This window comes from Triticum aestivum, chromosome 3D, assembly GCF_018294505.1.
Source record: "Triticum aestivum cultivar Chinese Spring chromosome 3D, IWGSC CS RefSeq v2.1, whole genome shotgun sequence".
Lineage (NCBI taxonomy): Eukaryota > Viridiplantae > Streptophyta > Magnoliopsida > Poales > Poaceae > Triticum > Triticum aestivum.
The window spans coordinates 619,357,434-619,385,416 of NC_057802.1; the positions used below are offsets into that span (position 1 = coordinate 619,357,434).

General features: G+C 48.3%; 1 pseudogene; it reads left to right on the forward strand.

Moving 5' to 3' along the window:
* The first annotated feature begins 2,871 nt into the window (after nucleotides 1-2,871).
* Nucleotides 2,872-27,983, forward strand: part of LOC123076706 (uncharacterized) — a 36,611-nt pseudogene continuing 11,499 nt past the window's right edge.

Sequence of the window (27,983 nt, forward strand, 5' to 3'; positions counted from 1 at the left end):
CCCGAAGGAATTTCAAAGTAGACATTTTCAGTAGATTCAGTAGGTTGAGGAGCAACTATTTGCTCTACTGGTCGGGGTGAAGATACCCCGAACAAGCCCCTCAAAGGATTACTTTTCATAGTGACAAGTGACAGTAAATTTCAGCACACTATAAAAAAATTTCCTTACCAAATTCCACTTACCAAAGGCGCTTCACTCCCCGGCAACGGCGCCAGAAAAGAGTCTTGATGACCCACAAGTGTAGGGGATCTATCGTAGTCTTTCGATAAGTAAGAGTGTCGAACCCAACGAGGAGCAGAAGGAAATGACAAGCGGTTTTCAGTAAGGTATTCTCTGCAAGCACTGAAATTATTGGTAACAAATAGTTTGTGATAAGGTAATTTGTAACGGGTAACAAGTAAAGAGTGTAAATAAAGTGCAGCAAGGTGGCCCAATCCTTTTTGTAGCAAAGGACAAGCCTGGACAAACTCTTATATAGAGAAAAGCGCTCCCGAGGACACATGGGAATTATCGTCAAGCTAGTTTTCATCATGCTCATGTGATTCGCATTCGGTACTTTGATAATTTGATATGTGGGTGGACCGGTGCTTGGGTGATGTCCTTACTTTGACTAGCATCCCACTTATGATTAACTCCTATTGCAAGCATCCGCAACTACAAAAGAAGTACTAAGGTTAACCTAACCATAGCATGAAACATATGGATCCAAATCAGCCCCTTACGAAGCAACGCATAAACTAGGGTTTAAGCTTCTGTCACTCTAGCAACCCATCATCTACTTATTACTTCCCAATGCCTTCCTCTAGGCCCAAACAATGGTGAAGTGTCATGTAGTCGATGTTCACATAACACCACTAGAGGAAAGACAACATACATCTCATCAAAATATCGAACGAATACCAAATTCACATGACTACTTATAGCAAGACTTCTCCCATGTCCTCGGGAACAAACGTAACTACTCACAAATCATATTCATGTTCATAATCAGAGGGGTATTAATATGCATAATGGATCTGAACATATAATCTTCCACCAAGTAAACCAACTAGCATCAACTACAAGGAGTAATCAACACTACTAGCAACCTACAGGTACCAATCTGAGGTTTTAGAACAAAGATTGGATACAAGAGATGAACTAGGGGTTGAGAGGAGATGGTGCTGGTGAAGATGTTGATGAAGATTGACCCCCTCCCGATGAGAGGATCCTTGGTGATGATGATGGTGACGATTTCCCCCTCCCGGAGGGAAGTGTCCCCGGCAGAACAGCTCTGCCGGAGCCCTAGATTGGTTCCGCCAAGGTTCCGTCTCGTGGCGGCGGAGTTTCTTCCCGAAAGCTTGCTTATGATTTTTTTCTCGGACGAAAGACTTCATATAGCAGAAGATGGGCACCGGAGGCCTGCCAGGGGGCCCACGAGGCAGGGGGGCGCGCCCAGGTGGGTAGGGCGCGCCTCCCACCCTCGTGTCTAGGGTGTGGCCCCCCTCTGGTAGTTTCTTTCACCAGTATTTTTTATTAATTCCAAAAATGACTTCCGTGGAGTTTCAGGACTTTTGGAGCTATGCAGAATAGGTCTCTAATATTTGCTCCTTTTCCAGCCCAGAATTCCAGCTGCCGGCATTCTCCCTCTTCATGTAATCCTTGTAAAATAGGAGAGAATAGTCATAAGTATTGTGATACAATGTGTAATAACAGCCCATAATGCAATAAATATTGATATAAAAGCATGATGCAAAATGGACGTATCATTTGACCGATAAAGATCTTCGTAGAATATGTGGGAGCCAATATGAACATCCAGGTTCCGCTATTGGTTATTGACCGGAGACATGTCTCGGTCATGTCTACATAGTTCTCGAACCCGTAGGGTCCGCACGCTTAACGTTCGGTGATGATCGGTATTATGAGTTTATGTGTTTTGATGAACCGAAGGTAGTTCAGAGTCCCGGATTTGATCACGGACATGACGAGGAGCCTCGGAATGGTCGAGACGTAAAGATCAATATATTGGAAGCCTATGTTTGGACATCAGAATGGTTCCGGATGAGTTCGGGCATTTTCCGGAGTACCGGGAGGTTACGGGAACCCCCCGGGGAGTATATGGGCCTTATTGGGCTTTAGGGGAAAGAGAGAGGGGCTGCCTAGGGCAGGCTGCGCGCCCCCCAAGGCCTAGTCCGAATTGGACTAGGGGGGAGGGGCGGCGCCCCCTCCTTCCTTCTCTTCTCTCCTTCCCTTCCTTCTCTCCTACTCCTACTTGGAAAGGGGGGGATCCTACTCCCGGTGGGAGTAGGACTCCCTAGGGCGCGCCATAGTAGAGGGCCAGCCCTCCCCCTCCTCCACTCCTTTATATACGGGGGAGGGGGGCACCCCATAGACACACAAGTTGATCATTGATCTCTTAGCCGTGTGCGGTGCCCCCCTCCACCATAATCCACTTTGGTCATATCGTAGTTGTGCTTAGGCGAAGCCCTGTTCCGGTAGCATCATCATCACCGTCATCACGCCGTCGTGCTGACGAAGCTCTCCCTCGACACTCTGCTGGATCGTGAGTTCGTGGGACGTCACCGAGCCGAACGTGTGCAGATCGCGGAGGTGTCGTACCTTCGGTGCTAGGATCGGTCGATCATGAAGACGTACGACTACATCAACCGTGTTGTCATAACGCTTCCGCTTACAGTCTACGAGGGTACGTGGACAACACTCTTCCCTCTCGTTGATATGCATCACCATGATCTTGCGTGTGCGTAGGAATTTTTTTGAAATTACTGCGTTCCCCAATAGGGAGAGCCCCTAGAGGAGGAGGGGAGGTGGGGGAGAGGCACCCGGGGCAAAAAACTCTGGGCCGTGTCCGAAATAGGAGGGTCTTCTTTGATGCCCTCCTATACTGAGGCACCTTCTGAGTCTGAGGAGGAGGAGTATGTTCCTGATGGAGAGGAGGAGGAGGGCGAGGAGGAGGAGGAGGCCAAGGAGGAGGAGGCCGAGGAGGGTGAGGAGGAGGAGGGCGAGGAGGGTGGTCGAGGGGAGGTTGACCCCGAGTTGTGGGGTGACTTGCCGCCGGGTGCTCCAAAGGGGTGGTTGCGTGGTACTGCCGGAGTACGTACACCACCTTCTATCGAGGCACACAAGTGGCTCATTGAACCTGCAGGGACAGAGTAAGTGCCTCTCAATCATATTTTCAACACATGACAACATTTTCTTATTGTACACATGCCAATCCTTTGATTCTTTTGCAGGAACTGGATCCTTCACGAAAAGGGCCGTAAACCGAACGGCCTTATCACTGTCCTATTGAAGGAGTTTTGGTCGGGCCAATTCTGCCCGCGGCCAGACAGGGACCCAGAGCTGCGGGTTTTGGCCACGAGTTGGGCCCACTACGAGGCTTACAGCCACGCGGAGTACGGGACGGCCGCTAAGGAAGTGATCACCAAATTTTGGGTAAGTTCTCTTCTGAATCACTTGTCTTCAGTTTCGTTCATAGTTTATCATTGAATCACTCAACTCATGCCTTGTTTGCTTCTGGTTTATGCATGCTTGCAGCAACTCTATAGAGTTCTTGACAAGCACAAGGCCAGAGCCGACGTGGTCTTGCTTGCGGCTGCGAAGAAGAAAGCTCATCAGTTGCAGTACGAGGTGCACTGGGTTGCCGTCTCACAGTACGACCACACCTACCTTCATCAAAAGATGACCAAAACTCAAGCGCAGAGGCAACGACTTACCTTGAGCAGGGAGCAGTTCATGAAGGTAACTATTACTGACTTTTCATTGTTCAAGCAGTCAATTATATGTTTCCTGCTCACAAGTCATGCTTCCAAAATTTGCATAGGTTATTCCTCGTTGGTGCTATGGAAAGGATGATGGATGGGCGAGTTTGGTGGATAGGTGGCTCGGCGACGATGCAGAGTTTGCTGCCAAGAGCAGCAAGGTCCGGGCTAACCGTGGAAAAGACGGGACACACGGCCAAGGAAACAGGAACCACTCGGACTTCAAGGCCATGAAGGTATATCTATATGCATGTTGCATTTTTGTTCTTCTTTATCGTCATGTTCTTATGTATGGCTAACTTCTGTTTGACATTGTAGGAGGACAAGTTGAAGAGGCCGCTCTCAGACATTGAGTCGTGGAAGCTGGCCCGCGAGCGGAGTGATCGCAAGGACGGCGAAAGCCAGTACTACGGCAAGACCGAGGAGCACCTGCAGTCTTACACTCACCAGTTTTAGAGGTTGCATCCGGATGTTCCTGACGTCACCCAGTCTCAGATCGACGACACGGCGCTGGTGGCCATCCAGGGGAAGTCCCATGGCCGGTATCCGTGTTTTGATGGCTTGATCACTCCTTCGGTCTTGTACACACGGCTTCGGGCTACCAACCCGAGCGCGTTAGAGAGTACGGGGCATTCGCAGCCTCCCTTAGCCCGCCAGCATGTTGTAAGTACTTCCCCTTTATCTTCTTTCTCTCTAACTTTCTCAGTTTATTTTCAGCATTGCTCACTTAGAAACAACCTAAATTTTGTAGGCATATAAGGCCTTTGTCGAGCATAGGAATCTCAAGGTGCGGGAGTACTTGCAACGAGTGAAGGCAAACGATGATTACAACCGTCAGATGATGACGGTTAGTTTTGCTCTCTTAAAACCAAGCTAAATTTTTGCACTTTCATTCCTTCTGACCTTCTAGTTTGCTTGTTTAACTAACATCCAGGCTATGTTGGCGTCTTGGAGTAACCGCACGGATCCACCACAAATGGGACCCCCACCACCACCTGCGGGAGAACCCCCACACGTGCCCACATTCGATGAATGGGTGGCACTAGGCAGTGATAGTCCGGTTAGTACATTTTCCTAACTACTGACAAACTAGTTCTCGTTCATTTAACACTATCATATCATATTTACCGTCAGAATCTTCTCTCAAACATGTAGGGGACCGGTCACTCCGATCTGGCAGAGTGGTGCTGGTCTTGGCGGTGGTGGTTTTAGCGGAGGTGGTCTTGGCGGTGGTGGTTTTGGCGGAGGTGGTCTTGGCGGTGGTGGTTTTGGCAGAGGTGGTCTTGGCGGCGGCGGTCTTGCCTGATGTCGGTCATGATACCTTTCATTTGTGGTGGTCTTTCATATGGCCGTCGTGCCATACATTTCATGTTCCTACTTGTTAGTTTCTTTAGATGACGATGATGATGTTCCATGTCTTGCACTATTTATGTTCATGAAGTTTCGCCGATGATGATCTTTAGATGATGAACTTGAGTATGTTTAAATGATGATGATCTTGAGTATGTTTAGATGATGAACTGTCATATTTCTACATAATCTCATATTTTCTGTTTTGAAATGCCGTCAAAATGAATTGAAAAAGAGGAAAAAAAGGGAAAATAAAAAAACACAGATCTATCCCGCGGCAAAGCCGACGGCATAGATATGCCAAAACAGCCTAGTGACTGCCACGTGGCAGGGATATGCCGACGAATTGGCCGTCGGCATATTCCTGCTGCCAGGTGAAACCAGAGGCTACCACGTGGCAGAGCTGTGCCGACGGCCAAGCCGTCGGCATAGATGGCTCTGCCACGTGGCAGGCTCTGATTTGTGAGCGCGGTTGACGGCGCCGTTCGTTGCCGTCAGGCGAAAATCACTGCCGACGGCGATGTTATGCCGACGGCCGTACGGAAGCCGTCGGCATTATGCTGACGGCTTTTCTATGCCGACGGTCTGACAAGACTACGCTGACGTGATCTATGCCGACGGCTGCCGTCGCATATACCTAAGCCGACGGCAAATGGCCTATGCTGACGGCCCGTGGCCGTCGGCTTAGAGGGCGAGTCCGGTAGTGAGAGCACCCGTCCGCCACATCTCCGGCAGACAAGCCAAGACACTGCAAGCCAGCCATTCACTGCTTAGGGCCAACTAATTTGAGAAGGCAAGACAAGCCAAGCTCGCTGTGCAGGCTCCACGCCAAGCCAGCCGTCAGGACGCCGGAGCTTGGCCAGGTGATGGATGGCGCCATTGCCTGAAGCACTTGTTGGCTCTCTGCTAACTGACTGTATGGATGCTCGCTGGTGTGCACACGGCCGGCTAACCATGGTGGCTTATCATGGTGTGAGATCGTTTGAAATTTGTAGGGGCCGATAGCCGCTTGCCCTCGCTTCGCTGAAACAGGACATGGCCGCCCCGCCGGCCGCAACACTTGCTTCCTCGTAGCACTTGGTAGCAGCCTGACCACGCGAGCTCCGCCCAAATCCACGCCCTAACCAAGTCGTAAGGTCCTGCATCTCAAACGTGGATCCCAAACCTGACCACGCGTGGAGACCTTAATTATCCGGGAAGATCGGCAACCTGCGTGGATCCCAAACCAAGCCGTAAGGTCCTGCATATGATTGATAGCGAATGGGAACTAAAGCACTTTTTTCCTGCAATCATATGATACTATTAAGCTAATTGACATGCCTTTTTGGCTTAGATACTTATTACGCAACAGAGTTTGCCCAACGCCATCCACCCTAATTAGTTTGAACAATCATTTACTAAGTAAGGCATTATTCTTGACTTGAAGGCCATGAATACTAAGACCACCTTGGTCATTCGGCCTATAAATCATCATCCATTTGGCAAGCATGTACTTTGTCTTTTCACTAGCTCCTTGCCGAAAGAATCCGGGTTTGAAATAGTTCAGCCTTTGCAAAAAACCCTTTAGGGAGTTAGGAAAAAGAAAGCACACAGAGAACTATATTTGTGAGGTAAAATTGATCCAGACCAGCCGTACTCCAACGTAGTGTAACTTGCCTCGCCAACTGCTTAATCGTTTCTCTAAGCGCTCCTCTATATGTTATCAGTCTGCATTAGTGAGACGCCGATAATGTACCAAAATTCTCAAATATTTAATCAAAATTAGCCTTGCACACAACCAAACAGTCCAGCGTAATCAGCACGCCGCCTCACTGGCTTCTCCAAACCAGAATTCCCAAATATTGAATCAGAAACATCAGTTTTGTTTTGATTGCTTAATGTTCTCACTTGTGGCTTGACACTTCGTTTTCGATTGGCTACTGTTGAACACGCCCCAAAGAGGCCAAATGCACTGTCAGTGTCACATGTGCGTCCACCATAATGCACAATACTCATCGCTGGGTAGTAGTCATTTAGTGTAGCATCGCTAAGACGCCACAAACTAATCTCCCCTAACTGGTTGTCGACGCAATGTCTAGGTATTCATTTACAAGGAAAATTTATTCAGATGCAACGTACATGGACCGCTAGTTATAGAGACGTCAATTCCTGTATCTATGTGTTCGTAATATCATCCTCTTTCAGCAGTTAGGACAATTCGAAATGACAAAATTATCTTAGGCAACACATTTTGGACATTTCAGGATATACTCCACGGCATGTCAGAGGAGACGGAGTAATGCCAGCTACTACCTTCGTCTGGGTTCCTGAATTATTTGTCACAGAAATGGATAAAAATAGATGTATTTTAAAATTAAAATACGTCCATATACATCCATGGGCGGAGCCAGGATTGAGATATGTCTGGTAATATATTAAAAGCTACATTTCTACCAGTTGCATATCAACACGATTGGGGTTGGAATTATCATCTATCTACAACCGGTTGTTTCTCAGGTGGTTTTGCATTTTCGTTAACGTTTGAGTTAGAAGCAATGGCCTTGAAAAACAAATTATGTTAGGCTGGAGAAAAAACGAATATGTTTTTGTTGTATCCTTTCTCTTCATCCTTCAGTGATTGAGACATAATGTTTGAAATGTTAAACGAGTAAATTTAGAATCCTAGATTGTAATTTTCCCGCCACTGTCTTCAACGGAATTGTATTTTTTTTCGATAAAGGGCGATTTTATTAACTAAAAAATGTAGCATCAAGTGGATACAAAGCATTATGAGCAACACCCGGCCTCTGTATAACTAGGATGCACACAGCCGAACACCAAAAGTCTGACAACCAGATGAAAACAAAAACCGACAAATCAACGGAATTGTATTAATTCACAAAGATTATTATTTACTAATGACGTACCTAGATTCTTTGAAGTTGATCCTGTGATGCATGATGCCCGTGCAGCACACAAGCTGGCATGGTCTCCATCGTGGATTCAAACGCCGCAAGAGTGGAGTGCCCTCTGCCTTAACTTGTGCACCAGCGGCGGACGAGGCAGAGGCGACGACCGCGTAGGGCGCACGGAGCCATCAGCCCTAGAAGCCATGATGCCCACGAACAAAATTACCGGAAGGACAGGAAACAGACTGCCTGATCTCAGGATTGCACTTTACGTATATGTACAATTTATATCAGTACCAAGTAACGAAAACTCAGAGAGGAGGTCTGACCCCTGCCTCCGCCTCTGGATACATCCATTTCTAGGAGAAGTAATTTCGAACGTAGGGTGTAGTATATACAGTAATGGTAGCACACCGGAAGCAGAGGACGGGCAGGCGGTGGCCCGATTCACGACGAGATGAGGTATCAAACCACATGTAAAATCCTGGTGATGCGGGTCGCCTCAGAGCTCCCATCACAAGTGGCCACATACGTCAAAACACACACACACACACAAAAAAATAAAATAAAATGGATGCAGTCCATGGGAGACTGTTAGGCCTTCCCAAGGTCATAATAAAGAAACAAGGAAAACTCTCCAAGATCCAGTCACGGTAGCGTTTCATTGCTCATTTCAGGGTAGGTACAGTCCAGTCCACATCTTCTTCAGCCTGCAGCCCCGTCCACTGCTCCAGGTATGTACACATCTTCTCCAAGATCCGCTGAATCTCTGTCTCAGCAGCATGTTGCTTTGGTTTGATTTGATTTGCCTAACTATAAGTTGAGATCTAAACGGCAAGCCGCGAATTTAGCCTGTAGAAATAAGTAGCAACAACACCACCCAAGTCAGCCTGAATGGAAGGGATCCGTTCGGGAGTTGGTGTGCGAGAGAGACATTGGGGAAGACATTGTATTCGTATCGTGAGTGAGATTAGTCAGTTATACCCCCTTTCCCAGTACGGCTATGTTGGGTTAAACCTCTCTTGAGAGGTTTCAAGGGAATTGAGGAGGGGGATTTAATCCTCCCCAATCCACTTCAATCCCCGTCAAACCCCTTGCAACCGAACAAGCCCTACAACAAACAGGTCAAAGGATTGGGGTTCAGAGTTCACCGAAAAAGGCTTTCGCCCCGCTTTATAAATAAAGCAAAATTGGGGTTCAGAGTTCAAGGTTCAGATTACGTCTCAGCATCTTCTTGTATTAATATGTAGGGTTGTTTGATCCCTAGTTGTTTGGTACGCAACTCCTTGTTTGGATCCATGCTTCGTCTCTCATGGTTCATGATGAATTGCATTACATTTACTAGGTAAGTATACATGTCGAATTAAGCACACTCTGTACTCTACTTAGGATGGACGAGGCAATCAATGGAACACAACGTATTGGAGCGTATATTTGACGGAAGCATCAGACCGACAGATCTAAAGTTGTCAGCTCTAGAGAGCATCACCAGAAATTTCTCAGAAGAGCGAATAGTTGGTATGGGCGGATTTGGAACCGTTTACAAGGTAAACTTCACTCTTCAGAGATTTTTTTTGTTTAAACAACCTAAATACCTCACGTGGTTGGTCATACTTTCTTTTTGTTTCGACATAAGCGCCAAAATAAACTACTACCTGAAAAAAGTTCCATTGGTAGATGCAGAATTTTATCAATATTACCGCTGTGTCTATGTGCTATACTGCCAGGTAAAATACTTTGGGGTGGTATGTTGCCAAAACAAATTGTTGCATTGCATCTTCAGATAATTTCTAATGTCATCCAAGTTTAAACAGGGTGTCCTTCGAAATGGACAAGTTGCTGTGAAGAGGATAAAGAACAATCATACAATAGATGAGAAAGTATTTCAACGCGAGGTTAATAGCTTATTTCATGTCAGCCATAAGAATATAGTTCGGTTTCTTGGCTTCTGTTCTCACACAGAACATAAAGCAATCGAAAATGAAGGATCAAGAGCTTACATTTACGCCGAGAATAGAGAAAGAATACTCTGTTTTGAGTACATCAACAACGGAAGTCTTGAAAATTATATTACAGGTACACTCTGGATATGAAACTTTTCTCTCTCTTTTAAACTTCTACTCTTCAATAACAGGGCCACAGATTATAAGGGACTGACTAACAATTATACTATCATTTTTTATGTCTAACAGTGCACAAATAAATGTTGAAAGACCTCACGTTCTTCTTTCCTTTTGGTTCTGCAGATGAATTAAGAGGGCTTCAATGGGACACTCGCTACTTCATAATAAAGGGAATATGCGACGGTCTGCAGTATCTTCATGTGGAAAAACAAATTATTCATATGGATCTGAAGCCAGCAAACATACTAATAGATCATAATATGGTAGCCAAAATAACTGATTTTGGCTTATCAAGAATGGAGGAAAATGCACAAACCAAAAGTACAACCCGTGTTTCATCACCGTAAGCAATTTCCAAAACAACAAAACTTCTTTTACCTTCGTTACAATTCATTTTCTATCTTCCATAATTAATATATTCTCATGCAGAGGATACACCGCTCCAGAATACATAGACAAAGGCAAAATGTCAGTCAAGTATGATGTGTATAGCTTGGGAATCATAATAATCGAACTGGTGACAGGACATAGGAGTATTCCCGATAGTAATAATGTAAGTGTTTTTCATATTGTAGGTGGCCTCTTTTTAAAGGTTTAGCAAAACTATTTATGTTGCATGCAGTTAGAAGGTTTGGTATGCCTATGGCTTGATTCAAAGATAAAAGCATACTCTTTCGATAAAGAAGGGTAATACAGTCGCATGTATATGCTGTAAGACCTTTGTGATGATACTTTCTGGATTTTTAATAAAAGGGCCGCATGCATCGTCATGATGCAGAGGCCGGGGTATACCTCCATTTCAAAAAAAATGTATATGGATATTTAGCTGCATGATAATCCACAAAATTCCGCACGTGAGACAACAAGCACCTGTTTTGTGCCGCTCGTTTTTCTTCTTTGTGCTTCCTGTAAAAGGGGTATTCCCAGAGTCTAGACAAGGTACCCCCGGTCCGAAACCTTGTAACTTTATTCATCTTGTGACATGTTTAATATGTGCCCAATTACAGATCTAATGTCGACTAACTTGGTCAACAACCAAATATACTCTTTCAACTGTTTAAAATCCATTAATTTAATCAAAGGGGAAATAAGCTAAGTAGTGATTAAGCACCCAATAAGTGTTTTAACGGAATAGGAATTTGCATCTCTATGTACTTCTTCTTAATTTGCATTACAAGCATCGGATGGCATATTGAATTTTTCATGGTGCCACAGTTTATAAGAGATCTAAAAACATGATGTGTACATACCTGTTGGCATAATGATGTCTTGATTCCAGAACCGTGCCCACATGGTTTGTCAACCCTATGCTTCTACAAATCATGGGGATTGAATATTTTGTCACTATATCAGCTTTGTCAAATGGCAGGTATGTAGAAGATGGAGGCACAGATTGCATAAATCAGGGAAAGAAACTCTATTCAGATGCCAACAGATAGAGAAACTCATCGAGATCGGGCTACTCTGCCAACAAGATGATCCCTATAAGAGGCCTTTTATATCAGATATAATACGTGTTATTAATGAACTGGAAAGCACAAATAGTAAAATCAGCAATACAAATGAAAAAAGTAGAATCAGCAATCCGAACGAATCTACGATAGGGCAGGTAAGCTCATGCGCTCCTCATAACTTCAATAGAAGTAACACTCCAATTGTTCCTACATTGTTCTTTAGATATCATTGTTTTGTTTCGAAGAGAGAACATGGAAGCAAAGTGTACGTGACATGGTCCCTAGGGAAGCCCTATGTACATGTAAATGCACACGAGAAACAAACCAAGAAAGTGGATCCTACATTGTGGGAGAGGACTGTTAGATATATGTGTGGATGCATTCTTTCTTCTACGCACTCCTATATGAAAAACAATTGAAAGTGATATTATACAGGCAAGAGAGTGTGCCTATTACCATGACCTGGTGTTTAATTTCCATCAATGCTAATCCAAACATTTTATTAAATTAGAAAAACCATTACAATTTGCCTACTATTCTAATCGTAGAAGTTTCCGCCTTAATGAACACAAAGCTTATGAGATTTTAGGAAAAGTACATCTCACTGTCGCAAGGCATCTTGGTTTGTTCTTACAGATAAGCCCCTACTTGGAGGATGACATGCTTGGGATTGAGCCGCTCGAGTTATGCTTTCCTTTTGAGCTCAATAGTCAGATATCATGCTCACTTAAGCTAACCAATGAGACAAATGATTTTATTGCATTCAACGTCGAAACGACAAGCCCCCTGCCATACTGTATACAACCAAATAAAGGCTTTGTGGCTCCACGATCGAAGTTTGGTGTCAACATAACATTGCAACCACTAGACAAGGCACCACAAGACAAGTACACTGGTGATTTCATTGTGCGGAGCACCAGAGTGAATGAGAATCTTGATGACATAACTGAAGATATATTCAAAAGAGAGGAGGGTAAATTGGTGGATGAGGTGAATCTGACGATTACATATAAGGCCGAGGAACCCCAAGTGGATGTGCCACTTGGGTCGCCTATAATTTCAGACACAGGAATTTTGCACGGTCCACACGTATCCACAGTGCTGTCAACCGAGGCAGAATCCAAGGTGAGCATAGTAACTTAATTAAACTTGTGAATAGTTTAATCACCTTCATTAGCAGAACATACAATTGTTTAAGAATTTGATCTACTCGGCTTGGGTATAACTACACATGCACATTAACCTAATTAATATTTTACATAGAGCGTCCAAATATGTGCCATATTGGTTTTCTCGTTGACAACAAAAGTCTAATCCTCATTGCGATTTACTTGAGTTGACTATGCCATTTGTGGGTTTTTTGCATTTCAAAACGTAGATAAATTAAAAATTATCATTGGGGACACTAAATATGTGTCACTTTGATTTTTTTGGCTAAGAACATAAGCTTGAATGTTATTTATTTGGTTTTATTATATCATCTATCAGTTTTATACATGTTTAGATTACCTTTTTAAGTAGACGAGCTGACTAGCTGCTAATTAATTCCAGTGCATCAATATTTTGTTAAGAATAAAATAGCGGATGTACCCTAAACCTGAAGCTTCAAATGGTTCGCATCATTAGTCTTGTGATGCCTGATGATTAGTGTTCCAGGAATAAAAAATGTCCTGTTGTGTTCACGGTCCCAGTTTTGTCCCTGGTTTTTACTCTAATTTGAAAGGAACCACCGATGTGCAGGCGATGTTTTCACAAATTGCACTTAGCAAAAATAGATAGAATGACCCCTATTTGACAGGATAAGGGCGTGTTGCTTATTCATTCTACTATATAATAATAACAACCATTGGAAACAAAACTTGAAAGTTAGAATTGCCAATTTAAATATAGATACTAATTTAGCTGCAAGTTAATGCTCTACAATTGCGTGTTTCTAATAGGCCCATTTATCCGGATGAAAGTTAATGTGGTATTCTTTTGCAGATAAGTGCATCTACCTCCGATGAGGTGATCCAGTTTGATCCCCCCGAGCTCTGCTTTCCCTTAGTCCCAGATAAAAATGTGTTATCCTCAGTTAAAATAACCAACATTACAGATCTGTATGTCAGTATAGCCTGGTCTTCACCAGAAGAAAACTCCGCAATGTACGCCGTAACCAGTTCCTTATTGATCATGCCACCACGGTCCACACGATGGCTCACAGTAACAAGAGAAGAAAAGGAAGATGCAGTAAAAGACATGCAGTACAATGACCAAGTCTTTGTGTGGTACACAATGGTGGCCGAAGATATCAAAGTCTCCGACCTTGGTTCGGAGGATTACAAGGAATATAAGAAGTTGCCTGTCGTTCTAACAAACGTAAGTACACTAATTTTCTTTTGAGAAAGTTCACTAATTAGATTGAAGGGCACTTTTTTACTCTAGAATTCTTATAGTCTGGTTATTTTCGAAAGGAAGGATAACCCCTGGCCTTCTGCATCAGGACGATGCATGCAGCCATATCTATACCAATATAAAAAGACACAAAGGGGCAGATTCAAACCATCTCGACCGTCAAATCATATTATCTAGCGGTTTAAATCGCTCCAATGTTGAGCACCAAACACGTTTAACGCTCTAATTACCCACCACTGTCATTGGTTATAAACACGTTTTGACTCAACGCTGTCCCATGAAATCTGCCATGTAATTAATATCCTACCATTCCCGCAAAAAAAGTAATTGATATCTTACCACATACTAACATGCAACAGATATATCTTACCTAATATAACGTGCAACTAATTTCCTACTTAATATAAACGTGCATTGCAGTACATTATTATTAGTATTATTAAGAATGCAAAATCCAGCAGCTGAACAACGTCAACGCGGAAAATAAAGCGAAAAGAAAACCTGAGGAGCACCCACCGCCACGCCAGCCGTTGTTGTCGCCCATACAACGGCAACCGCTGCCACCACCATCAAATGGGTACTAGTGCCCGAATCCCACACACGTCGTCCCTTGGTCAGCCATGCTCGGCGTATCGTCGCGCTGTCGAGTACGCCGCTACCAGATCGGCATCCGGGTCAACAGCCGCCGACCAATCCCCTCCCTCCAGGCCGAAGCCAGGAAACACTAGCGCCATGAGCCGTACCTCCGCCGCGGCCGCCGCACGCCCTACCTCGCCATGCTACCCAACCTGCCAGATCTGTGGCCGATCCGTGTGCCACGCACCAAGGCGCATGCCCGCGACCAGTCGGAGAAGGGCCTCGCCACTGCCTTCCTGTAACACCCCGAGAATCATGCTACAGTAACTCTCTGAGATTAAGCTAATCATGTTGCTAAACAGGGCTTGATCACAATTGCATCAAATTTCATTTCAAACTCCTAGTTCAAACTTCAATTAAAATCAAAGTGGAAAATAAAAGTTTTCAAAAATTTGAACAAAAATGTTCGGTGGGTGCAAAATAATACACTGGTAATTATGGTGGAGAAAACACAATTTTATAAAATACCTAAATACTTTTAAATGAAATAAAACAGAAAAGAAAATAAACAAATAAAAAAAACAGAAAACAGAACAGGCAAAGAAAAAGAAAAAAAAAAGAGAAGGCCCTCCCCCCCACTGGACCGCTGGCCCAACTGGGCCGACCCCCGGCCCAGCCGGCCAGCCCAACTCTCCCCCTCGCCTCCTTCCCTGTTCCCCCGACCGGGGTCGGAACAGGGGCCGTCCCCGCCGCACCCCCTCGCCGGCGACGGGGAGGATAAGGGCGCCAGCACCCCCGCCTCCTCGGGCCTCTCTCCCACTCACCCCCGCTCTCCCTCTCGGCCTCTGCGCCTTCCCCCGCCAGATCCACCTCCCTCTCCCCTTCGATCCCCTCTGCCCGAGCGTGCTCGCCGCCGTTCACCGTCGTTCCCGCGGCCACCGTGCCCCGATTGCCCCAACGACGTGCCCGAACGACTCCCCGCCGTCGACTACGTCGACTACGCCATCGGGAACGAGCCGAGCGCCTCTGCACCGACCTCCCCGAGCTCGTCTTCCCCGCACGGCCGCCGTCGATCGTCGCCGATTCCGGCTACCCCGCGCCCTCCCCGAGCTCACTGCCACTCCCTACGGCTCCGCTGTGAGCTCCCGCTTCTCCTCCCCCTCTCTGTTAGCTCGCCCGCGTACCGTAGCCGCTGTTTCCACGCGCGTCCGAACGCCGCGCCGCGGAGCTCGCCGCCGGCGGGTCTCCGGTGACCAAATGGTCACGGGCGTAGGCCCGCTAGTTCGACCGCATCGTGCCGCACCCGCCTAGCTAGATAGTTTGGCCGCTCGCGCGCTCTAACGCCGCACCCGCCCCCAGCCCGAAGCACCTCGCCGCCGGCGAGCTCGAAGCACTCGCCCCCGCCCGTTCCAGCCCCTCCGGCCACCACCGTTGGACGCGCGGCGCCGAGCCGCGTCGAACGCGCCCAGCCACGACCCCGCAAACCCACTGTGCGTGAAACCCGCACCCCTCTCGTGCCGCGCCGCCGCGTTTGGCTCGCCGGAGTCGCTCCGGCGCCGGCCGCCGACGTGGCTGGCCTGGGCCCCCCCAGTGCCACTGCCAGTGGGCCCCGTGGGCCCCGTTGACTGGGTTGACCCAGTCAACTGCTGACTGGGCAGGCCCAGCCACTGACATGCGGGCCCCGCCGCAAAATTAAAAGAAAAAGAGAAAAGGAAAAATGTTTTATGAATAAAAATAATTAATTAACTTAATCATTCACTGACAGGTGGGCCCGGTAGTTAATTAACTAAAAATTAATTAGTTTAATCTTCTGTTTAACCCACTGTCTATGACAGGTGGGTCCCCCGTGTCAGTTTTGACCAGTCAACCGGACTGTTGACCGCTGACGTCACTCATACGTCATGCTGACGTCATATCCCTTTTTCTGTTAATTAAATAATTCCAGAAATTCAAATATTCTTTGAAAATTCATATCTTTTAAACCGTAACTCGGATGAAAATGTTTTCTATATGAAAGTTGCTCAGAACGACGAGACAAATCCGAATGCGCAGTCCGTTCGTCCACCACACCTCCCTAACCTATCGAACTAGCAACTTTCCCCCTCCGGTCCGTCTGTCCGAAAACGCGAAACATCGGGAATACCTCCCGTATGTTCCCCCCCTTCACCGGTACCACCTATTGTCGCGTTAGGACACACCTAGCACCGCTCATTGACACGTCACGCATCGTCATGCTTATGTTTGCATTGTATTTACTGTTTCTTCCCTCCTCTTCTCTCCGGTAGACTACGAGGCCGACACTGCTGCTGCCCAGTTCGACTACGGAGTTGACGACCCCTCCCACTTGCCAGAGCAACCAGGCAAGCCCCCCCCCCCTTGATCACCAGATATCGCCTATTCTTCTCTATACTGCTTGCATTAGAGTAGTGTAGCATGTTACTGTTTTCCGATATCCTATCCTGATGCATAGCCTATCCTTGCTACTACTGTTGTTACCTTTACCTGCAATCCTACATGCTTAGTATAGGATGCTAGATTTCCATCAGTGACCCTACATTCTTGTCCGTCTGCTGTGCTATACTATCAGGTCGTGATCACCTGGGCGGTGATCACGGGTATATATTTATGTACTACATACATGACACATGTGATGACTAAAGTCGGGTCGGCTCGTAGGAGTACCCGCAAGTGGATCTTTGTGGCGGAGCGACAGGGCAGGTTGAGACCACCCAGGTGAGAGGTGGGCCTGGCCCTGGTCGGCGTTCGCGGTTACTTAACACGCTTAACGAGATCTTGGTATTTGATCTGAGTCTGGCCATTTGGTCTATACGCACTAGCCATCTACGCGGGAGTAGTTATGGGTATCCCGGCGTCGTGGTATCAGCCGAAGCCTTCGTGACGTCAGCGACTGAGTGGCGCGCGCCGGATTGGACTGGAACGCCACTAGGCTAGGTCTGCTTCCGGCCGCGTACGCAACGTGCAGGTGTGCATAGGGCGATGGGCCCAGACCCCTGCGCGCATAGGGTTAGACCGGCGTGCTGACCGCTCTGTTGTGCTTAGGTGGGGCTGCGACGCGTTGATCTTACGAGGCCGGGCATGACCCAGAAAAGTGTGTCCGGCCAAATGGGATCGAGCGTGTTGGGTTATGTGGTGCACCCCTGCAGGGAAGTTTATCTATTCGAATAGCCGTGTCCCTCGGTAAAAGGACGACCCGGAGTTGTACCTTGACCTTATGACAACTAGAACTGGATACATAATAAAACACACCCTTCCAAGTGCCAGATATAACCCGGTGATTGCTCTCTAACAGGGCGACGAGGAGGGGATCGCCGGGTAGGATTATGCTATGCGATACTACTTGGAGGACTTCAATCTACTCTCTTCTACATGCTGCAAGATGGAGGCTGCCAGAAGCGTAGTCTTCGACAGGACTAGCTATCCCCCTTTTATTCTGGCATTCTGCAGTTCAGTCCACTGATATGCCCCTTTACACATATACCCATGCATATGTAGTGTAGCTCCTTGCTTGCGAGTACTTTGGATGAGTACTCACGGTTGCTTCTTTCCCTCTTTTCCCCCCTTTTCTTTTCTATCTGGTTGTCACAACCAGATGTTGGAGCCCAGGAGCCAGACGCCACCGTCGACGACGACACCTGCGGCACTGGAGGTGCCTACTACTACGTGCAGGCCGCTGACGACGACCAGGAGTAGTTAGGAGGATCCCAGGCAGGAGGCCTGCGCCTCGTTCGATCTGTATCCCAGTTTGTGCTAGCCTTCTTAAGGCAAACTTGTTTAACTTATGTCTGTACTCAGATATTGTTGCTTCCGCTGACTCGTCTGTGATCGAGCACTTGTATTCGAGCCCTCGAGGCCCCTGGCTTGTATTATGATGCTTGTATGACTTATTTATGTTTTAGAGTTGTGTTGTGATATCTTCCCGTGAGTCCCTGATCTTGGTCGTACACATTTGCGTGCATGATTAGTGTTCGGTCCGGATACGGGGGCGTCACAAGTTGGTATCAGAGCCGACTGCCTGTAGGAATCCCCCTTTCCACACTCCTTGGCCGAAGTCGAGTCTAGACATTACAAAACTTTTACTAACATGGCTGTGTGTCTTACGGGCCCACGTCGCCATTGGGTGGTACTAGTATCTTTTACTCCTCGACCTTTACTCTGGGACTCTGAACTCTCTTCTACTCGGGTTAAACGAATTTACTAACTCTAACACTAGGATCCCGTGACCACATTCACCCCAAAGTTGGATAAGCCATAGTTGTTTCTTAGAGTAGTATTTTGAACAATACACACACTGGCATTTGACTCCTTTGAAACATCTTTGCTTTCAGATGGAACCCACGAGGCAGGTCGTTCGACACACGACGGCCATTGGTGCCTCGGGATCACCTGCGGTGCTAGCTGAGATGATGACCTATCTGGGTTATCGCTGGCACCCTGAGTTCACCGTCTACGAGGAGTACCAGGACTTTAACCAGGAGCAGTACCGTGCCATCGTCCACCTCTACTCTCGGGAGTACGACTCCACTACTGTGCTGCACACCGCACATGGTGTTGGTGTGACCACCGATATGGCTGTCCACGATGCTGCCTATGCTGCTCTGACACGTCTTCGTGGAGAGTATCAGGAGTTGGACACCTCCCCTTTCAGGCACATTGCTATCGCATCTGATGTTGGTGCGGAGGGATACTATACTGCTGCCTACTCCACTGTCACCCGAGAGCCCTTCTACCATCAGCACCTGGTTCTGCATGCTGATGGGCTGGATCGAGCTAACCGAGCTCTTCGCCACGAGATGTACACCACCCGTCAGCACCTTTACCGTGCTCTGACGCTGCTGCACCCATTTGTCCGACCTGGACAGGTACCGCGTAATGCGATCTACCCAGCCAGGACCGTGATGCCCCACGGTGTCGGTTGGCCAGAGGTGGGAGGCTACTCTCCCGCACTTGGTCCTCTTCTGCCACCTGAGTGTCGGGCTCTACACCTGAGTATCCGCGGCCCCCAGTCTGCTGACGTGGAGGGCTATCCGTTGCCTCACTACCAGCTGTCGGGCTACGATTACCTCCACAGTACCTCTTGGGACTGAGGTAGGCTTGCTTGTAGTATTAGATGCATTCGCCGCGAGCCTGTGTGCCGCCTATGATGTTTTAGTCTATGTACTGAACTCTATGTACTGAACTCTATGCAGGACCCCTTTTGTAAAGTTATGTCGACTACTATGTAGTAGCTATCGTGCTCCTTTCATTATGCATGTTTCATCATGAATGCTTCTTGTCATTGCAAATTTCCCAATGCTGAACTACCCCTGTTATATATTAGCAGGATGGTTAGACCAGGTGGTCGTGGTCGTGGTGGCGATGCCCCACCACCACCTGAGTACATGGCTGGTATGATCCAACAGTTTGAACTGAACCGCCAATTCATGGAAAATATGATGGCTCAGTTTCCTCGCCCCAATATGAACCAGCAGCCAGCTCAAGTGACTCTTCAAGATTTCATACGCCTCAACCCAACCATCTACCGCAGCTCAACTCAGCCTCTGGATGCTGATGACTGGCTCCGTGACATCACCTATGAGATGGAGTCTGCTGATGTAGCCCCTGCCAGCTATGTCACCTTTGCTTCCTTCTTCTTGAAGGGACCCGCAGCTCAATGGTGGGACAGCCACAGGCGTACTCTGCCAGCTGGAACAATCATCACCTGGCCAGACTTCCAAGCTGCTTTCCGTGCCCGCTTCATTCCTCAAGGAGTCATGGACCGGAAGAAGCGTGAGTTCCGCAACCTCACCCAAGGCAACAAAACTGTCGAAGCTTATCAGCGGGAGTTTCTAGACTTGTCCCGCTATGCTGAAGAAGACATTGCAACTGATGCACGCAGACAGGAGAAGTTCCGTGATGGCCTTCAAGCTGACATCAAGCTCGCACTTCTAGTGCATGACTTAGCTGATTTCGCCACCTTGGTGAACAAGGCCATCAATGTCGAAACTGGTCTGCAGGAATACCAGAGCTCTCACAGGCGCAACCGTGACACGGGCTCATCTTCGGGCCCGCCCTCACAGAAGCGTAAAATATGGATCCCGAACAGCATGTACCGTCCAAATGCATCTGCCCCAAGGCAGACATATGCTGCACCTCGTCTGCCTCCACCACCATCTAGGCAGTCAAGACTTCCAGCTCCACCATCCCAAGCTCCTGTTCCCACTCCGAATAATGGCTTGTGCTTCAGGTGTGGTCAACCAGGACACCGTGCTAGAGAATGCAACCAGAACCAGAATCAACTGGCCCTTCCAGCAACTGGCCGTGGTAACAATCAGCCCCGCAACAACAATGCTAAGTCTTATGGTCGTGCTCATGCCAACCACGTTGATCTCAACGAGGCTCAAGACCAGCCTGCTACTGTGATGGGTACACTCCTCGTAAATTCAGTACCAGCATCCGTTTTATTTGATACAGGTGCATCACATTCATTCATGTCAGAAGATTTTGCATACAAGCACGACGTTAAATGTGAGGAGATGAACACCTCTGTATTGGTCAAAACCCCCGTGGGACAGTGTCAAACCTCCTTGGTTGGCATCGATGTCCCCGTGGAAATCGAAGGGCTGGAATTCTATGCCTCTCCCATTATCCTGAAGACGTCTAACATCGACCTCATTTTGGGTATGGATTGGTTGAAAGCGCATACTGCTTCTATAGTTTGCGCCACTAAGACCGTCCATCTGCTACACCCTTCAGATGAAATAGTTGCTTACCAAGCTCATCTGGTGCAAAATGCCGAGGCAAGGCTCTATGCATTGAATGCATTGAACGCTGCACCACTCGAGGGCATTGAAAACATTCCCGTCGTGCGTGAATTCCTCGACGTCTTCCCTGAAGAACTTCCAGGGATTCCCCCTGCTAGAGCTGTCGAATTCGTCATCGACTTGAAACCAGGCACCACTCCTATAGCCAAGCGACCCTACAAAATGCCGCCGCATGAACTCCTTGAGCTTAAGGAGGAAATCGACAAATCTCTTCGCAAAGGATTCATTCGCCCAAGTTGCTCTCCTTGGGGAGCACCTTCTCTCTTTGTCAAGAAGAAGGATGGGACTAACCGATTGGTTCAAGACTACCGTCCTATAAACCAAGCTACCATCCAGAATAAATACCCCCTTCCTCGGATCAATGATCTGTATGATCAACTGGCGGGTTCGTCAGTGTTCTCTAAGCTCGACTTGAGGTTGGGCTACCACCAGATCCGTGTTCGAGAAGAGGATATCCCAAAGACCGCCTTCGTGACTCGCTATGGTTCATACGAGTACACCGTCATGTCTTTCGGTTTAACCAATGCTCCAGCCACCTTCTCTCGTCTGATGAACTATATATTCATGGATTACCTCGACAAGTTCGTCGTGGTTTATCTGGATGATATCCTGGTATTTTCCAAGAACGAAGAAGAACATGCTGAACATCTTCGACTTGTGCTGGAAAAGCTACGAGAGCATCAACTATATGCCAAGTTCTCCAAATGTGAATTCTGGCTACCGGAAGTAACCTATCTTGGGCATGTCATCTCTAAGGATGGTATTGCCGTCAACCCCGAGCGAGTTCAGGCTATTCTTGATTGGACTCCTCCCAAGAACGTTAAGCAAGTCAGAAGTTTTCTCGATCTCGCCAGCTATTGCCGTCGATTCGTCGAGAACTTCTCTAAGATCGCCAGGCCTCTGACTAACCTATTGCATAAGGGTGTCAAGTTCCAATGGACAGACAAATGTCAGGAAAGTTTCCAGGCACTCAAAGACAAGTTGACTTCTGCTCCAGTTCTAGCTCCACCTGATACTAAGAAGGACTTCGTCATTTACTGCGACGCTTCCCGTCAAGGATTAGGCTGTGTCCTAATGCAAGACCGCAAAGTGATTGCTTATGCCTCTCGGCAATTGCGCCCTCACGAAGAGAACTACCCAGTTCACGACCTCGAACTTGCTGCTGTCATTCATGCGCTGAAGCAGTGGCGACATTACCTTCTCGGTAATCGTTGCGAGATCTTCACTGACCACCAAAGTCTGAAATATCTGTTTACTCAGCCAGATCTGAACCTCCGTCAACAGAGATGGATGGAGCTTGTTGCAGACTTTGACTTGGGTATTTCCTATACGCCAGGCAAGGCTAATGTAATGGCTGATGCCTTGAGCCGCAAGTCTTACTGCAACCACCTCCAGGTTCATAAAGTTCAGCCCTCGCTTGTTGAAGAATTCAGGAAGCTGAACCTCCATATTGTTCCTCCGGGTGCACTCACTCCCCCTCCTAGGGAGTTTGGCAAGGTGAACCTCCATGTTGTTACCCAGGGTTCCCTCAATACCCTAGTTGCTAAACCAGATCTCGTGGATAGCATCAAAAGGCTACAGAAGTATGACTCTGAAGCCCACAAGATTAAGCGCTACCTCGCAGAAGGAAAGCCCTCATTCTTCACTATTGCTGAAGATGGCACCCTATACTTCAAGGGCCGCCTAGTGGTGCCATGTGCAGAGAAAAACCTGGATATGACACAGGAAGTTATGAAAGAAGCTCATGATACACCTCTGTGTATCCACCCTGGTAGTACAAAGATGTACCAAGACATCCGTCAGAGATTCTGGTGGTCTAATATGAAGCAAGACATTGCTCGTTATGTTGCTGAGTGTGACGTTTGCCGTCGTATCAAAGCAGAACATCAAAGGCCTGCTGGAACTCTGCAACCTATCTCTATTCCTGAATGGAAATGGGACCATGTTGAGATGGACTTCGTCACTGGATTTCCCAAATCACAGAAAGGTAATGATGCTATTCTTGTCGTCATTGACCGGCTTTCCAAAGTTGCACATTTCCTGGCGGTCAAAGAAACGATCACTGCTAGCCAGTTGGCAACGCTCTATATGTCCAGGATTGTTTCACTCCACGGTATTCCATTGGTTATCAGCTCAGACCGTGGCAACTTATTCACTTCAAGATTCTGGGCAAGTTTCCAAGAAGCTATGGGAACTCATCTGTCATTCAGTACTGCGTTTCATCCTCAATCGCAAGGACAAGTTGAACGCGTCAACCAAGTTCTCGAAGACATGCTTCGAGCTTGCGTTATTTCCTTCGGCAAGAAATGGGAGGAATCTCTCCCGTATGCTGAGTTCTCTTATAATAATAGCTATCAAGCTAGTCTGAAGATGGCCCCCTTCGAAGTGTTATATGGACGAAAGTGCCGAACCCCTCTGAACTGGTCAGAAACTGGGGAACGTCCACTCTTCGGTCCGGATATTATCCAAGATGCCGAAGAACAAGTCCGCATTATTCGCGAAAATCTCAAGACTGCTCAGTCACATCAGAAGAGTCAGTATGACCGTCATCATAAAGACATGGTCTATCAACCTGGTGAAAGGGCTTATCTTCGAGTCACACCTATGAAGGGTGCTCACCGCTTCGGGATCAAGGGCAAACTAGCTCCTCGCTATATTGGCCCATTCACTATTCTCGAAAGGCGTGGAAAAGTGGCATACCAACTGGAGCTACCGCCGAACCTTTCTCAGGTTCACGATGTGTTCCATGTGTCACAGCTCCGCCGTTGCTTCAAGGATCCAATCCGAGCTGTGGATCATGAAGTGCTCGAATTGCAGCAAGACCTCTCCTATAAGGAACATCCGGTCCGCATTCTCGACCAAGCTGAACGCCGCACACGTCAGAAGGCGATCAAGTTTCTCAAAGTCCAGTGGTCGCACCATTCGGAAGATGAGGCCACTTGGGAACGAGAGGATCGTCTGCGCGAAGAATACCCCGCACTGTTTCCTTCTACCTCCTAAATCTCGGGACGAGATTTCTTGTAGTGGAGGAGATTTGTAACACCCCGAGAATCATGCTACAGTAACTCTCTGAGATTAAGCTAATCATGTTGCTAAACAGGGCTTGATCACAATTGCATCAAATTTCATTTCAAACTCCTAGTTCAAACTTCAATTAAAATCAAAGTGGAAAATAAAAGTTTTCAAAAATTTGAACAAAAATGTTCGGTGGGTGCAAAATAATACACTGGTAATTATGGTGGAGAAAACACAATTTTATAAAATACCTAAATACTTTTAAATGAAATAAAACAGAAAAGAAAATAAACAAATAAAAAGAAAACAGAAAACAGAACAGGCAAAGAAAAAGAAAAAAAAGAGAGAAGGCCCTCCCCCCCCACTGGACCGCTGGCCCAACTGGGCCGACCCCCGGCCCAGCCGGCCAGCCCACCTCTCCCCCTCGCCTCCTTCCCTGTTCCCCCGACCGGGGTCGGAACAGGGGCCGTCCCCGCCGCACCCCCTCGCCGGCGACGGGGAGGATAAGGGCGCCAGCACCCCCGCCTCCTCGGGCCTCTCTCCCACTCACCCCCGCTCTCCCTCTCGGCCTCTGCGCCTTCCCCCGCCAGATCCACCTCCCTCTCCCCTTCGATCCCCTCTGCCCGAGCGTGCTCGCCGCCGTTCACCGTCGTTCCCGCGGCCACCGTGCCCCGATTGCCCCAACGACGTGCCCGAACGACTCCCCGCCGTCGACTACGTCGACTACGCCATCGGGAATGAGCCGAGCGCCTCTGCACCGACCTCCCCGAGCTCGTCTTCCCCGCACGGCCGCCGTCGATCGTCGCCGATTCCGTCTACCCCGCGCCCTCCCCGAGCTCACTGCCACTCCCTACGGCTCCGCTGTGAGCTCCCGCTTCTCCTCCCCCTCTCCGTTAGCTCGCCCGCGTACCGTAGCCGCTGTTTCCACGCGCGCCCGATCGCCGCGCCGCGGAGCTCGCCGCCGGCGGGTCTCCGGTGACCAAATGGTCACGGGCGTAGGCCCGCTAGTTCGACCGCATCGTGCCGCACCCGCCTAGCTAGATAGTTCGGCAGCTCGCGCGCTCTAACGCCGCACCCGCCCCCAGCCCGAAGCACCTCGCCGCCGGCGAGCTCGAAGCACTCGCCCCCGCCCGTTCCAGCCCCTCCGGCCACCACCGTTGGACGCGCGGCGCCGAGCCGCGTCGAACGCGCCCAGCCACGACCCCGCAAACCCACTGTGCGTGAAACCCGCACCCCTCCCGAGCCGCGCCGCCGCGTTTGGCTCGCCGGAGTCGCTCCGGCGCCGGCCGCCGACGTGGCTGGCCTGGGGCCCCCCCAGTGCCACTGCCAGTGGGCCCCGTGGGCCCCGTTGACTGGGTTGACCCAGTCAACTGCTGACTGGGCAGGCCCAGCCACTGACATGCGGGCCCCGCCGCAAAATTAAAGAAAAAAGAGAAAAGGAAAAATGTTTTATGAATAAAAATAATTAATTAACGTAATCACTCACTGAAAGGTGGGCCCAGTAGTTAATTAACTAAAAATTAATTAGTTTAATCTTCTGTTTAACCCACTGTCTATGACAGGTGGGTCCCCCGTGTCAGTTTTGACCAGTCAACCGGACTGTTGACCACTGACGTCACTCATACGTCATGCTGACGTCATATCCCTTTTTCTGTTAATTAAATAATTCCAGAAATTCAAATATTCTTTGAAAATTCATATCTTTTAAACCGTAACTCGGATGAAAATGTTTTCTATATGAAAGTTGCTCAGAACGACGAGACAAATCCGAATGCGCAGTCCGTTCGTCCACCACACCTCCCTAACCTATCGAACTAGCAACTTTCCCCCTCCGGTCCGTCTGTCCGAAAACGCGAAACATCGGGAATACCTCCCGTATGTTCCCCTCCTTCACCGGTACCACCTACTGTCGCGTTAGGACACACCTAGCACCGCTCATTGACACGTCACGCATCGTCATGCTTATGTTTGCATTGTATTTACTGTTTCTTCCCTCCTCTTCTCTCCGGTAGACTACGAGACCGACACTGCTGCTGCCCAGTTCGACTACGGAGTTGACGACCCCTCCCACTTGCCAGAGCAACCAGGCAAGCCCCTCCCTTGATCACCAGATATCGCCTATTCTTCTCTATACTGCTTGCATTAGAGTAGTGTAGCATGTTACTGTTTTCCGATATCCTATCCTTATGCATAGCCTATCCTTGCTACTACTGTTGTTACCTTTACCTGCAATCCTACATGCTTAGTATAGGATGCTAGATTTCCATCAGTGACCCTACATTCTTGTCCGTCTGCTGTGCTATACTATCTGGCCGTGATCACCTGGGCGGTGATCACGGGTATATATTTATGTACTACATACATGACACATGTGATGACTAAAGTCGGGTCGGCTCGTAGGAGTACCCGCAAGTGGATCTTTGTGGCGGAGCGACAGGGCAGGTTGAGACCACCCAGGTGAGAGGTGGGCCTGGCCCTGGTCGGCGTTCGCGGTTACTTAACACGCTTAACGAGATCTTGGTATTTGATCTGAGTCTGGCCATTTGGTCTATACGCACTAGCCATCTACGCGGGAGTAGTTATGGGTATCCCGACGTCGTGGTATCAGCCGAAGCCTTCGTGACGTCAGCGACTGAGTGGCGCGCGCCGGATTGGACTGGAACGCCACTAGGCTAGGTCTGCTTCCGGCCGCGTACGCAACGTGCAGGTGTGCATAGGGCGATGGGCCCAGACCCCTGCGCGCATAGGGTTAGACCGGCGTGCTGACCGCTCTGTTGTGCTTAGGTGGGGCTGCGACGCGTTGATCTTACGAGGCCGGGCATGACCCAGAAAAGTGTGTCCGGCCAAATGGGATCGAGCGTGTTGGGTTATGTGGTGCACCCCTGCAGGGAAGTTTATCTATTCGAATAGCCGTGTCCCTCGGTAAAAGGACGACCCGGAGTTGTACCTTGACCTTATGACAACTAGAACTGGATACATAATAAAACACACCCTTCCAAGTGCCAGATATAACCCGGTGATTGCTCTCTAACAGGGCGACAAGGAGGGGATCGCCGGGTAGGATTATGCTATGCGATACTACTTGGAGGACTTCAATCTACTCTCTTCTACATGCTGCAAGATGGAGGCTGCCAGAAGCGTAGTCTTCGACAGGACTAGCTATCCCCCTTTTATTCTGGCATTCTGCAGTTCAGTCCACTGATATGCCCCTTTACACATATACCCATGCATATGTAGTGTAGCTCCTTGCTTGCGAGTACTTTGGATGAGTACTCACGGTTGCTTCTTTCCCTCTTTTCCCCCCTTCTCTTTTCTATCTGGTTGTCACAACCAGATGTTGGAGCCCAGGAGCCAGACGCCACCGTCGACGACGACACCTGCGGCACTGGAGGTGCCTACTACTACGTGCAGGCCGCTGACGACGACCAGGAGTAGTTAGGAGGATCCCAGGCAGGAGGCCTGCGCCTCGTTCGATCTGTATCCCAGTTTGTGCTAGCCTTCTTAAGGCAAACTTGTTTAACTTATGTCTGTACTCAGATATTGTTGCTTCCGCTGACTCGTCTGTGATCGAGCACTTGTATTCGAGCCCTCGAGGCCCCTG